A 15389-nucleotide genomic window follows, 5' to 3' on the forward strand; every position below is an offset into this window, starting at 1 on the left:
CGACCCGAAGGTATTGGAGCGCTTTACATGAGCAACAGTTACATTACCCAAGGATACGTTCAGTTACTTTTTTTTTATATAGGCACAGGAAGATTTAGGGATTTGCCCAGAATCACAGGATGCTGAGGTGACGCCGAGGCTTGAACCAGGTTCCCCAGCCAGTGGCTTAGCTACCCCGTAGCGGCCCTGCTTTTGCCGCCCCATGGTAGTCCTATTAAAAAGCGGCGGGGAGGGTGCTGGTGAGATCCGATTGCCGCCTCGTGTCGGCACCAATGTAGAGCAGTGGGAGGGGTGATTGACGCCCCGAGAAGGCAGGTAAGAGCTGGAGGAGGCCACCTCCCCAAAACTCATGCCACCTGGGGAGGACTAGCCCCCTTGCTATGCCACTGTACTCAGCTCCAAGGTCGGCAGCTCTGGCCTTTAGGTATGATTTACCAACGGATTGCCTATTCATGAACTGAGAAAAATCCTAACTTTAAGTCTTGAAGTTAGGATTTTTCTCAGTTTAGGAGTAGTAAAATTAGGACTCCTAACTTTAGGACTCCTAAACTGAGAAAAATCCTAACTTTAAGACTTTCAGTATTCACAGAAAGCATTTAGGAGTCCTAAAGTTAGGACTCCTAACTTTAGGACTCCTAAACTGAGAAAAATCCTAACTTTAAGATTTTCAGTATTTACAGAAGGCATTTAGGAGTCCTAAAGTTAGGAGTCCTAACTTCTGTGAATACCGAAGTGAGAAAGTGTCTTCTGTGAATACCAAAATTAGTAAGTGCCTTCTGTGAATACCAAAATGGTAGTAAGTTTAGGATTTTGTCTTAAGTTAGTTCTGTGAATCGAGCCCCTTGTATCCATTTGAGTTTGAAAACAAGGTGGTGATTCTAATGCAAAGTGTTTAGTTTCTCTTCAAGTTTCTAATAAGGTGAAGAGGGGTGTGCAAAACAATTCGGAAAACCACAGGCTTTGCAACTGCAAACAATTGTTTTTAGAAATGTACAAAACATACTCACTGATTTGCAGAATACATTTTTCGACCCCTTGCACACAACCACTAAGCAACGAGTAATTGTGCGCATTTACTGGGCCATGAGGCATCTCTGTAAGCATCTAACCACTCAATGCCTAGCAAGTGGCTGAGTATCTCGTTGACTAGTAGAGGGTGTTAACACAATCATTGCATGTGAAAACTAACTCTGCTTTATTGGATTCACTACTTGCCTAATTTCTTTGAGATACATGGTTTAATTTTAGAAAAAGGGTGAGAGGTGACAATGAATCAGTTCAAAGGTGATGACACCGATAGTGCCTTTTTGCTTTATGGAACACTCTTGGGCGACGTCTGAAACCTGAAGAAAGTGCATTCAGAAGGTGTTAAAAATGAGATGTTACTCTTAATTCGAGAATGAAATGGATAGCATGGTAGAATTAATGAGCAAAACTGTTTAATAATTTGCATATAAGTAAAATTTTAGTGATCATGTGAATAGAAATATTTAGACAATTATAAAAACCTTCATTGCAATAAAGCTGCTTGAAGATTTACAGTTTGCCCATCTGCCATTTGAGTTTCAGTATGTGCAAGTGCAAAGTTTGCCTATGAAAAGGGGCACATAGATTAAAGCGATCGAAAATGCAAGAAACTGGAAACCTTTCACTGTCATTAAGATTCATAATCAATATATTGAACTGCATTAATTGTGACGATAAAGGACTGTGGTTATTCAACTAAAGATTCCAAACTAAGCTAACCGTAGCCGCACCCATAGACACATGTTATGTGCATTTAATCATTAAAGTAAATACAATCTGGCATACAAAGGCAAAGGTGTAAACCATATTCCATTCATAAACGACCTCAAGGTAAGAAAGAGTCTTTGATTTTGGGTACACACGCCACCGTGCTTAGTACACTTATGTGGTTCCAGACTTCAACATGTAACATGTTTTAATGTACGACATGCGGCAATTACATGGCCCTTTATTTCCAAATGCATGTGTCTGCGGCTGTGGGTTTGCCCAGGGATAGTCATCATGGTGGTGTCATATTTTCCTAGCGGAGTTTGTGGACATTTGTTAACTGCGCATTCCATTAAAAACACAGAATTCAGGCAAAAACTAACCCTGGGCATAGTTTGCGTAGTAGCGCTACGCGTAGCTATGCGAGCTGTGCACTTTGCACTACGCGAGCTACGCGTAGCTACGTAAACTGCGTAGTGCAGTGTGCAAAATGCTGTTCGCACTGATTGCACAGTGCCAGATGCTTATCCGCACTGTGCAATCAGTGCAAACCACATCTTGCACAGTGCAAGCGGTCATTTTCTGCCGCTCGAGTAGATTTCTACTCGAGCGGCAGCTTTCTCAATGCGGACTGGTAGTTTCTCATCGCGAGCGGTCATGAGCATACACGACCACTCGCAATGAGAAACCTAACCTCCCCGCATTGAGAATCTCGCCGGGAGATTTATTTTCCACGTTCGTGATCAGCAACTTGATGTTGCTGATCGCGAATGAGGAAAAAGTCTCACCAGAATGCCATTGCGCTCGCTCGGGGTCGCCAGCTTGACATTGAGGACCGCGAGCAAGGAAAAAATGACCAATACGCTACACGTGTTTACACTGTGCTACGTGCAATTTGCGTAGTGCGGAGTAGCGCAAAAATCACAAACTACGCAAGCATAGCATAGCACTTCGCCCAGGGTTAGCAAAAAGTCTGGTCCTCCACATAGTGGAGTCAGCTACTAAACTGCACCCACAAATGCTTTGATAAAGCAACTTTACATGCGCTTTACATGCTAAAAAGCATAAAACCAATTCAGAAAAGTGAACTTTGAAAATTAAAAACATCAGGCAATGAGAGAGGTGATGATTTTGGGGTCCCCCCTAACCTAGGGGGAGGACCAAGCAGATGCCTTGAACCCAAAGAGCATATCATGCTGAACGATTCACTGGTGGTCCCATCCTCTTAGGACCACCCCAAGCACAGTTATGGGCAAAAGTACAACCCCAACCAAAGGCCCTGCAAAGCATTATGGGACAAAATTAGCTGTGGGCAGTCAATATTATAGTATCCAATATCAAAATATTTCTACAAAGAGCTGCAGTTCAACTAGTCGTTGCTAGCTGTCCCTCACGTCAAATGCTGTTGCATGTGACTCATGAGGGACACCTAGTAACGAGTAGTGGAACTGCAGCTTCATGAAAGGATTTCAATGCTTTTGCATTTGACTCATGAGGGACAACTTGTAACGAATAGTGGAACTGCAGCTTGATGTATTAATTTCAATGCTTTTGCATTTGACTCGTGAGGGACACCTAGTAATGACTAGTTGAACTGCAGCTCTTTGTAGTATATTTTTGATATTGGAAACTATAATATTCACTGCCCACTGCTAATCTCATCTCTTAATGCTTTGCAGGGCCTTTGGTTGGGATTGTATTTTTGCCCATAACTGTGCTTTGAGTGGTCCTAAGAGAATGGGAACACCACCGAAACGTTCAGCAAAATGTGCTCTTTGTTTTCATACTTCTGCTTGGTCCTCTCCTAGGTTAGGGAGGATCCCAAAATCATCAGCTCTCTCACTGCTTGCTAAATTTTCATTTTCACTTTTGGGAAATGACTATATGCATTTTAGCATGTAAAGATACACCTACTTGTTATTTTACCAAATGTATACGAGGTCTCTGTTTTATTAATTGGGAGTCAGACGGAGCAAAGTCAAAGACTAAGGGCCATATGTATCAACATTCCGTTTTGCGATTCCTAAATAGCGATTTTAAAGGAATCGCTATTTAGAAATGGCAAAATGGTATGTATGTAGGAAATCGCTTCTTTTTAGCGATTCCTTAAAATTCCTAAATTGCGATTAGCAAATTGCTAATCGCAAATTTCCTATTCATTTCTATGGGCCAGGAGGCCCACAGGAATGAAGTGGAAATTTGCGATTAGCAATTTGCTAATCGCAAATTGTGAATATTTTCAACGGTGCAGGGGTGTCTCAGGAATACCTTGCTGCACCCCTGAAAATGACATGTGTGCACGTATGGCGCACACACATGCCCTAAGGGCATGTATGAACGTCACATGGCACCTTTTGATGTGCAAGAAAATGCTTTTTTAAAAGAAATCTCAACTTATCACCAACTAGAAGTTGGTGGTAATTTGCGATTCCTTAATGGCATTTTGGGATGTTTTTTCCTTGATACATTGCATTTAAGGAATCGCAAAATTTGCAATTCCTTAAATGCAATCGCAAAATAAGGAATGGCAAATTTAGCGATTCCTTATTTTGCACCAATAATGTTTCATACATACCATTTAACGAAAATGGGCTCGCAAACGCCGGAATTCTGCGAATTTCGGCATTTGCAAACCCATTTTGCTTTGATACATATGGCCCCAAATACCTACATTTGACAGATTAGCATCCAACTACAGTGGGCAAAAAAATGCAAAGTGCAGGAAGTATTTTCACAGTGGTCCACAGACCACGGCAAAATTATCATGTGATGGCAGTAAGGTCAGTTCAGGCATTTTGGGCAGTTTTAGGAAGTTCGAGAACTTAGGGCAGTTTGTACGGGAAATCCACTAGAATCTCTGCTTCACATGAGCAGCAGATTGCGATATTTTAGCACCGTTTCAGTCCACCGTCGAACCATTAACAAGCATTTACAATACAATAGGTCTCGCCTTTGGGACCTTATATGCATTTAGCTATGCAGCCCATTAATTAGCCTGGGTGCTGAAACTTCTACTGTTCTTTGAAATGGAGGGAAAGTAAGCACCAAAGTGTGTGATACACTAGGTATGGGACACATAAATATGGGGACCCCCTTAAATTGTACTTTTAGATCTGGGAAAAAAGGGGAAAATAATTAATTCACATGAGAATTACTTTTTAACAACCCCTATGTTTTGAACCACCAACATATGCAAGCCTCTAACACACACATACTCACTCACCACAGGAGTACACATCTAAATCTCTGCAAAGCGAGACTTTCTCGGATACAGCATTCGGTGATCAGAACTGCAGTAGGCTTTATCACTATACTGAACTAGAATCACTCAAAGCCCAGACCTATAGGATAGCAAGGGACATGCAAAATGCCCTCAGAAACATTAAGAATATTATACTTCTCTCAGAAAGCTAACTCTCTAAAATCATCCATATTAAAAAATCAGTACACTCATTACACAACAAACTTAAAAGGACTAACACGACCCCTCTGGCTCTTTCAAATAGGATTCTTTGTCCTCGCAAAATCCTCAGTTATCTGACAGTCTCCGAAACACAATACCTAATGCTATCATACAGGTTGTCATCTAGTCCCACCCCTAAGAGAAATGATCAAAAAATTAAAGCAGTCCCAATCAATGTAAAAAGAATAACACAAGTGAATCCTAAAAAGCTAAAAGCTAACAACTTGAAAGAAATAACATTAATACCTTTCATGCAAGACTCAAATCTAACTACCCCTCGGAAACCGCTTATGTGCTTACTACTGTATCGGCGATCAGCTATGAAACATGCAGCGGGCATTGCCGACCTAATCCTGAACCAGGATATTGACGTAGCTATTCTAAAAGAAACATGGCTCAATAATGCATCATCTCCATTCCTAGACCTGTTGGTTCCACCAAGCTATAATATTGTGAGACTAGACAGGCTTAACAAAACAGGTGGAGGAGTGGCCTGTATACACAGATCAAGCATTTCAATCTCTAAAGCCCACTCCGACCCCCTTGAGTCCTGTGAATACCTGGGGCTTGCTCTGTGCCTCGCAGATAACCAACACCTTACATTACACGCTTTCTACCACCCACCAGGTAAAAACGAAATATTCATAGACCAACTAATGGAAATTATTTCAGCAAATTCTGATCCTCACTCCAACAATATTTTTCTAGGGGACTTCAATTTACATTGGAATGACCTCATAGATAATCAGATCAATACTTTCAAAAACTTCCTAGCAGACCAGTCTCTAGTGTAGGCTTGTAGTCTTCCAACTCGCACTAAGGGCGCGACATTAGACCTGATTAGACTTGATCATCTCCAAAGAATATGTGGTAGACTCAATAGATATGGTACCCTGCGACTGGTCGGATAACCACATCATCACCTTCCAAATAACATCCTTAAAGAAGAAAAGAGCCACACAAGCAGTCAAGCCCAACAATGGGTCAGAGATATGAAAGGCCTGAACATGGAGTTGCTAACAACAAGTTGTGAAAACGAACTTCAACCTCCTCCTGGAGTGGTGAACGTCAGTGAGCTTACGGATCATTACAAAAGTACGATGTCTAAAATAATCAATAACATAGGCCCTTTAAAACTCAAAAGAATCCAAGTCAAAGATAAAAACCCAGGATTCAACGGCTCACTGAATGAAAAAAGACGGATACTCAGAATCACAGAAAGGAAATGGAGAAGGCTCCCATCATCCCCTCATCTAAATCAGCTAAGAAAGATTAGGAAAGCCTATAATAAAAGCATACTTCAGTCAAAAAAATACTTTTTTTAGAAATGAACGTTATAACGCTAAGAACAGACCAAGAAAACTCTTCAATCTATTAAAGAATCAGTCAAACAAATTGGCTAAAACCTCTCAACCAACAACTCAATCAGCTCTGAGCAGTGAAGAATTTTCAGCATTTTTTACAACCAAAGCTAGTTCGATGGAGAATAAATTCAAGGTTATCGCGGAAAATCTGTTGACTCAAAAGAGTATTCAAGTGATGGAGACAACCCAGCCTGCACAAACAATGCCCAAAATAATGCTCATTGGTTAGCCTTCAAACTCTACGATCAGGAAGACATTGCAAAAACCTTATTTGCCTTAAAACTGAACAACCACTACAATGATCATCTTCCCGCAAAATGTTGGCCGACGGTCAACCACTTGGTCAGTCCTAGCTGGACTTAAATAATTAATGCTTGGCTTTCCCAAGGTTCTTTTCCCGACTGCCTAAAAACTGGCCAGGTCATCCCTCTACTAAAAAAACCTACTGAGAATCCTTCGGACCCTTACAACTTTAGGCCAGTAACAAACATTTCTTTACTGGCTAAGGTGTTCGAAAAATGTGCCCAACAACAACTGAACCATCACATCTTGGAATATAAGCTATTAAATGATTGCCAATCACGGTTCAGACCAGACCACACCACGGAAACAGCAATTATGCACATAGCTGATGACGCTTTACTTGCTCTAGACCGTAACGAAACCTGTCTACTTGTTCTCCTTAGCCGATCTTCAGCATTTGACACCGTAAACCAAGGCAAATTATTAGACCGATTGGAGAATAGGATGGGTTTTTCAGGGACAGTCCTAAAATGGTTTCACTCTTTCTTAAAGAACAGATCGCAAAGGTTCTTGGTGAACCACAAACTATCACTTCCATTCCTGAGTCATATTGGAGTCCCTCAAGCCCTATCCCTATTCAATCTGTACATTGAGCCACTCACAGAAATAGTGCAGCAGGCGAACATCTCCTTCCACATGTACGCCGATGACACTCAGCTCTATATGAAGATCACATCGTTTTAAGAGATCAAAATAATGAACCAAGCACTACAAAAGACCGTCCCTTGGCTTTCTCTCAATCATCTTACACTCAACGCAAAGAAAGCAGAATTCCTTCTGATCTCTACCCCTAAATCCTCCATGATGATCAAGGAATGGAACAAAATAATCAGAGTTCCAAATGGTACTCCAATTCCAGTTGACTCTACCAAGTCTCTTGGAATCACGCTGGATAAGGATTTAAATATACAAGCACACATCAACATTATGGCAAAAACCACCCAATTCCATTTGTTATCTCAGAAAATTGAAACCTTTCATTAACGCTGCTGACCTCAAAATGGCTGTCCAAGCTTTAGACATCTCGAGGATTGAGTATAGTTGCACAATGGTAGCTGGGCTCCCTAAGATCTCAACAGCCCCACTAAAAACCTGCCTCAATGCTGCAGCGAGACTCGTAACGGGTACAAGAAAATTTGACCACATCACTCCACATCTGAAAGTGCTCAAATGGCTACCGTTCGGGGCAAGAACTTAGCTAAAGATGGTGTGTATTACACACAAATCTTTACACTACAAAACACCACTTTATCTTGCACAGAAAATCAAGATTTCTGGAGGCCTTAGACCATCAAGGGGGGCCGCAGATTTACTACTGAAACCAGCAATTTTCCACAAGCAAAGAACATATATTAGAGCATTCTTGGGAGCTGCACCAAGAATTTGGAATGCGCTTTCACCAAATATTAGAAGAATCACCTCGGTCTCCCAATTAAAAAAAAAGGCTAAGTCCTTTCTCATGAGTAAATTTCTCCCGTAACTAACTACGGCCCTTTTGTGACTCTCTTGAGACCTTTAAACATCCCTGAATGTACTTTTTTCAGATGCGTGAACAGCTGGAGATAAGCAGGATGACTGTAATGCGAATATCAAAGTAATGGCTCCTGGATAGCACAAGTCAGTGTGTTTTCATAAAGTCTCACGCACGGACCTCAGTCAGGCCAGCATGGAATCCCAAATCCATACGCTAGATTCAAGGATGATAGCTAATGAAGATAAGCGCGATAGCTGTGTGAAAACACATCGTAAATCCAGATATCAGCTAGGAAGACTGATAATAGCAAGGATGTGAAAGGATGCATTAATTTTGCACGTGATTACAGGTCGACGAGAAGCGACCACTCTGCATGAAGGGAGACCAGTAAAGCATACGGGTGTACGTAGAACCCCAGGTATGCCGGTAGGCACCTTCGTGAAGGTAATGCAGCAACACATGTCCCTGAAACAGTTGGGCTTTTAAGCATATGCGTAGAATGTGGGCAACAAACTAATGCGTGTCACTCTATGTTTTTATGTTTTTGTTTGTGTGGATGTGTCTATGTGTTCTACAGATTTGAACGCTGGCAGTGTCCAGTTTTGTGTGGCAAAGAAAATACCCCCAGCCCTGAAGAAGTTGCCGACGAACTTAGACAGGCAACGAAACATGTTGGCTTCATATAATTCAAAACGAAGCACAACGGCAGAGTTTTGGTTTTAATGGGAGTAGATACCCAGCATGGAATAAAGTGATTCAAATGGCTAGGGATATCTAACTCCGTTTTATAAATAGGGGACCACACTGAGTAGCGGTGTTGACACCCTGGGGGGTAGATGCACATGAGTGTGATAGGGATACACACCTTTGAGTTGGTTAGGGTTTACTTTCATAATTTTCCTACTTTGTAATTTTGTTTATTTGCGGTGGGAAGGAGCCAATGATGAGAAGTGGAACATACTGACGAGAACCTGTCAGCAGTTCCCTGGTGGTTGCTCCAGTGAGGTTCCTTCCAGCCATCCACACATTTTTTCCTGACTTGTTTTTCTCTCTTTTTTCCTTGCATGGACCTGCATGAGCTTGATTGAGAGAAGGGAATATAGACACACATGAGGAGACACACAGAGAATGTATTAGGATATTTTGAAGGTAGGCACACCTCGTTGCAACTCCTAGAGTGGGTGGAAGGTTAAGTATAACCACACATACGAGTCAACAGAGGATGATAAGGAACACATTGCCTTTTTAGATCAGGACCAGGTTATTGTGAGTAATATAATAATACTCCCTAAGATCTCAACATCCCCACTAAAGACCTGCCTCATTGCTGCAGCGAGACTCGTAACGGGTACAAGAAAATTTGACCACATCACTCCACATCTGAAAGTGCTCAAATGGCTACCGTTCGGGGCAAGAACTTAGCTAAAGATGGTGTGTATTACACACAAAGCTTTACACTACAAAACACCACTTTATCTTGCACAAAAAAAATCAAGATTTCTGGAGGCCTTAGACCATCAAGGGGGGCTGCAGATTTCCTACTGAAACCAGCAATTTTCCGCAAGAAAAGAACATATATTAGAGCATTCTTGGGAGCGGCACCAAGAATTTGGAATGCGCTTTCACCAAATATTAGAACAATCACCTCGGTCTCCCAATTCAAAAAAGAGGCTAAGTACTTTCTCATGAGTAAATTTCTCCCGTAACTAACTACGGCCCTTTTGTGACTCTCTTGAGACCTTTAAAAATCCCTGAATATACTTTTTTCAGATGCGTGAACAGGTGGAGATAAGCAGGATGACTGTAATGCGAATATCAAAGTAATGGCTCCTGGATAGCACAAGTCAGTGTGTTTTCATCGAGTCTCACACACGGACCTCAGTCAGGCCAGCATGGAATCCCAAATCCATATGCTAGATTCAAGGATGATAGCTAATGAAGATAAGCGCGCTAGAGTCAAGGGTGATAGCTAATGTTGATACTTCTATCAAGCCGGTTGGTTACTGATATGTGCTGGTAACCGTGCATCCAGTCAGAATCCAGGATTTTCTTTAGAAAGGATATTCATTGTACATTAATTTTTATATGCAAGTATGTCATGACATGTATTACTATAACCCAAGTGGCCGCCTAGTAAGACTGAATATGTTATTAGAGCAAATTTGTAAAATGTGATCAAAACTGTTTGGTGCTGAATTGTAAAGCGCTCTGACACCCAGGAATGGGTCAAGTTTGTGCTAGAAAACACTAAAAATAAAATAAAATAAAATACATTCGTACTACACAACATATTCTACCCTCCCCGAGATCACATACACTAGATGGTCATACAAGAGCCAGATATTTGTTAGTCTTCGTGACCATGTTGTGGGCCGGGTATTACATAAACGCACGTTTTGGTGGCTTAAGAAATAATATAACCACCTTCTTCAGGACCGCCAACATGAACAATTTTAGGTGAGTGGTTAGGGTATATGATCTGAATAGGTGATTCATATTAACAATCTCTGATAGATGAACCACACTAGGATGTTGAGGTTACGTCTCTAATTACAAAGACCTCATACAGAATGATGCGATACAAAAGGGGATGATGGACGGAGCGTTTGAGCAAATCAAACACTCACCCCCAGTCAACTGATCTGGGTTTAATCCATCACCATTCTTTAGCCCACTCAGCCACCCCATTTCAGACATGGCTATATGAAATGGAGACGTGGAGAAGCGTGGCTCAGTGGTTAGAGGCGGCAGACCCGGATGCTGAGATCGGCCGTGGACCAGGGTTCGATTCCCCGCCTCGGCGGGTCTCGGGCTCAAAAATTCCACGGACTCGACAATTCTCGCTCCGGTGCCTACTCGACTCACGGGGTCACACTCTGCGACTCTGGGCAATAGCTTGCTTAATCTACACTACGGCCCCTCGCGGCGGGATGCCTGGCTTTCACCTTGTGGATACCCTGCCGGGGTATCTCACAGGGGAATACCAGGACGGGTTCCCTAAGCAAGCGCCTTGATACCTTCGGGTGCTACGTGCGCTATATAAGTCGCAATACATTTACATATGCAAATCAGTCTGACCCTGTGCCTCATGGGAACAGTCCAGTCCTCGGAAGCTTGTTTCCGGTCCAGGGAAGGCATGGCTTGGCAGTTCGGGCTGGACTGTTCCCATGAGGCACCGGGTCAGACTGATTTGCATATAGCCATGTCGGAACTGGGGTGGCAGAGTGGGCTAAAGAACGGTGATGGATCAAACGCAGATCTTTTGACTGGGTGTGAGTGTTTGATTGGTTCTGATGCTCCGTCCATCACCACCTCCTTTTGTACCGCTTTGGCCGCCATAAGTGTGACAGGGTATGCTCAGACGTGAGTCCCTTGCTCACTTTGCCACTGGATTCAAGCAAGCCGGGCTGAAGACGGCTGGAATGCCAGAAACCGGTCCTCGTAAGCTTGTTTCCGGTCCAGGGAAGGCATGGCTTGGCAGTTCGGGCTGGACTGTTCCCATGAGGCACAGGGTCAGACTGATTTGCATATTGCCATGTCGGAACTGGGGTGGCAGAGTGGGCTAAAGAACGGTGATGGATCAAACCCAGATCTTTTGACTGGGTGTGAGTGTTTGATTGGTTCTGATGCTCCGTCCATCACCACCCCCTTTTGTACCTCATACAGAATGATGACATATGGACTGACCCTATAATCTTACTGATATGGGATAAACAGCATATCCATGTTTTACTTTCCTCATATGTTTAGAGTATATATTACAATATCCCCATGACCTAAGAGCCCAAATTCTGCGTATACAGAAAAATAATGTCCCGGTGTGATATTGGTAGCTCAGAACCAAGCCATCATTTCTAGGTGCATGGCCAAAATTAAAGTCCTTGCGTCTATTCAAAATCGGAAAGGACACGCTAACCCACAAAGCCATTTGGTAATACATAGAGTATTACTTCCTCATGATTTTGGTCATGGACCTACAAATTATGGCTTGGTTCTGAGCCTCTAATGCAAATGGCCCAATAGAGTTGATTGAGTCTGCAAAAAAAGTGATATAGATCAAGTGGGAGGTGTTGAACTTGTTTTTACACACCAAGTATGGGAACACATGGAGAGAAATATTGCCTTCACCGGGAAATGGTATAGTCCAAAGCTCTGTTTTTAATATAAAATCAGGGCCTTTGTTGGTCATATCACTGAAAATAGATGAGTCGAAAAAATATTATTGTCTACTGGTGCTCATGGAAGACAATTTCTATGGACTGGAATCTAGAGATTGGTAAAGAGATTCTGGTATTTTACTGACCTCTGCTAGTCGTATTGTATCAAGATAGTTAAACCGAGGCAGTTGTCAAAAAAATAAAAAAATAAAGTCCCTCAGCAGAAAGCAATTCTGGTATTTTACTGACCTCTACTGTTCGTTTCCTATCAAGACAGTTAAATAGAGTCAGTTGAACGGAAAAAAAAGTCCCTAAGCCGAAGCAGACAAGTCCTAGGGCTGATCTCCAGAGCCCACATAGTACATACACATATAAATATATACAAGGGGTCTCAAATGCTCAAACTAAAAAGGTTGAATTTTATCTATTCTGTCCTGTGAAGTGTTTTAAGTTTATCTCTTTGGGGTATGTGTATCAGGAGGTTTGCCTTATGCCGGTTGCTCCTTGTCAACTATGTCAGTTAAACCACTTGCTGGGGGTTTTTGCAGACCTCCAGCTGTGTGCTATACCACTGTATGTGCACTGAGATTTGTAAGTGTGTGAGTGAGCATGTGGTATGTATGGGAGTGATTGCATTGTTGAGAGTGTTGATATTAATTTAAGGCTATTCTCTTTAGTAGTGAGTTACTCAGGGTATGCTATCCAGGTACTCTCACTCATGCAGTATCCCCTTTTTCACTGTATCACTGAACCAATGTCTCTCTCTTGGTAACTAGGGCCCCGTTCCCAGGGATTTTATGTTTCCTGTGTTTCTTCATTCAACATTACTTTGGTTGTTCTTTACACTTTCGGACTGTTGGAGTGGTGGACCTTGTCAAATTAACTATGGGTTTGTAAGGTAGGAGTTGCAAGGACACACAAAGATGGTAATGGGGTAACAAAGGATAAATGAAGTGGTTGATAGGAAAGGTAGCAGGAGAGTCAAAGAGAGTGATAAAGGGAGTAGAATTGAAGGGGAGGTATCAAAAGAGAATAAAGGGAAGAGGTTTAAGTCGTTAGAGGGTATAGATAGAAATGAGCATAGAGAGTACAGAAAGAAGGTGTTGTAAGGGAATGTTGCAAAGTGAGGCTTAGAGGTCCTGAACATGAGCTGGAAGAGTGATCTATTGAGGTTGAGATGTGATGCTTTGTTATGCAAGGATGGAAATTAGAGAACTGGGCACACAATAGCGAATGTTGTACCCCCCCAGCAATTGCACCCCTGTTCCTGCACCGTGTGACATGCAAACATGGTGCATGCCACACCATTTAGGAATGTGCTGCAGGTGCTGTCAGAGCAGCAGTCTGCATGTTAGGCTCTCCTATGAAACTGCCTCAGCACCACCCTCCCGCCTAACCATGATTTAACTCATAATCCAGTGGGCAGGTGCATCACAGCTTTGGCGGTCCTCCAGCGTAAATCAAGGTGGCGGCACCGCTGGAGGACTGCCAAACCTGTAACCCAACCATTATTCTATGACTTGTAATCAGTACATGGTGCACTGGGGAAGGATTCTTTGTGTGTTTTAAGATGTCAGGTTGTGTGAGGGAATGGGAAGTCTTGATGGATATGATTTATTGTGAGTGCTGAAGAAAGGTTTCTGGATTGTGATGTTTAGAGGAGAAGGAGAAAAAAGAGTAAGGGACATTATTGTGAGAAGAAGAGAAAAACATGTGGAGAGATTAGAGAAGACAGAAATAGGAGAGGTAAAAGAGAGAGAGCTAAAGACAGTGAGGAGAAAGAGGTAGGTGGAAAGAGGGTGGAGAGGGAGGACACCATAGTGACAGTGATAAGAAAGAAAAGTGCCTTATGGAGAGAGCAACAAAATTGGTCCGACAGAAAGTGATTCATTCTGTCGGTCAAAGGTTTGTAGATCTGAGATCTACTATATAATTTTATCATGAAGCATTTTGGTTGATTTTGGAGGACAAGCTCCTTCCACTAGGGGATTGTTGCTCATTGATATTTGAGATGTCGTCAGTGATATTATAAATGTATTTATTTTGATAGTTTTATATAGCGTGAACATGACCCTCGAGGGTATCAGGGAGCTTTACAAGTATTTAGAGAGCAGAGCAATAATAACAACAGTGTCATATTCGAGAAAAATGCAGGATAAAGTAGTATCCCGAAAGGAAGGGTAAGCTTTACAATGTTCAGACAGCAGAGATGATAAACCAATAAAAACAAAAGTATCATAGTCAAGAAAACTGCAGGAACATGCAGTGTCGATAAAAGTGAGGGCAGTGTCAAAACTAAAACGAAAACTCATAGTTTTCATAGTAGTCATGAGGAAATTTGAAGAATCAGGATAGGTAACAAATTTGCTCATAAGGAGTATTTTGACTTCATTCTTTAAGGATACAGTTGATGGGTTAATTCGGATTACAAGGGGCAAGGAGTTCCAAATTCTTGGAGCAATCCCAGATAAAGATCAATTGTAAGTTTTCTTCTTGTGGACTCTCTGAGGTTTCAGAAGTATGGTGTTGGGGCTTCTTGATGATCTGGAATCACCAGAGAGTTCTAGTTTCTGGGTAAGATATCCAGGGGTTATGAAGTAGAGGGCTTTGCGTGTCATGTAAGGAATTTTTAGCTGAATTCTTGCTTCGTCAGGAGCCAGTTGAGGGATTTCAGATCAGGATTGATGCGGTTATTTCTTTTTTGAGCTGGTGATGAGCCAAGCGGCAGAGTTGAGTGAGGCTCTCAAAGGAGCCAGTATGGATCTGGGCAGACCAGAGAGGTTTGCCCTATTTTAGTCCAACCTGGGAATCACTAGGGCATGCACAGCATGCTTGAAGTTGTTTGGAGAGAGGACGGGTTGTAATTTTCTTAGAATGTTCATTTAGTGATTTGC

Source organism: Lissotriton helveticus, chromosome 10 (assembly GCF_964261635.1).
Source record: "Lissotriton helveticus chromosome 10, aLisHel1.1, whole genome shotgun sequence".
Taxonomy (NCBI): Eukaryota; Metazoa; Chordata; class Amphibia; order Caudata; family Salamandridae; genus Lissotriton; species Lissotriton helveticus.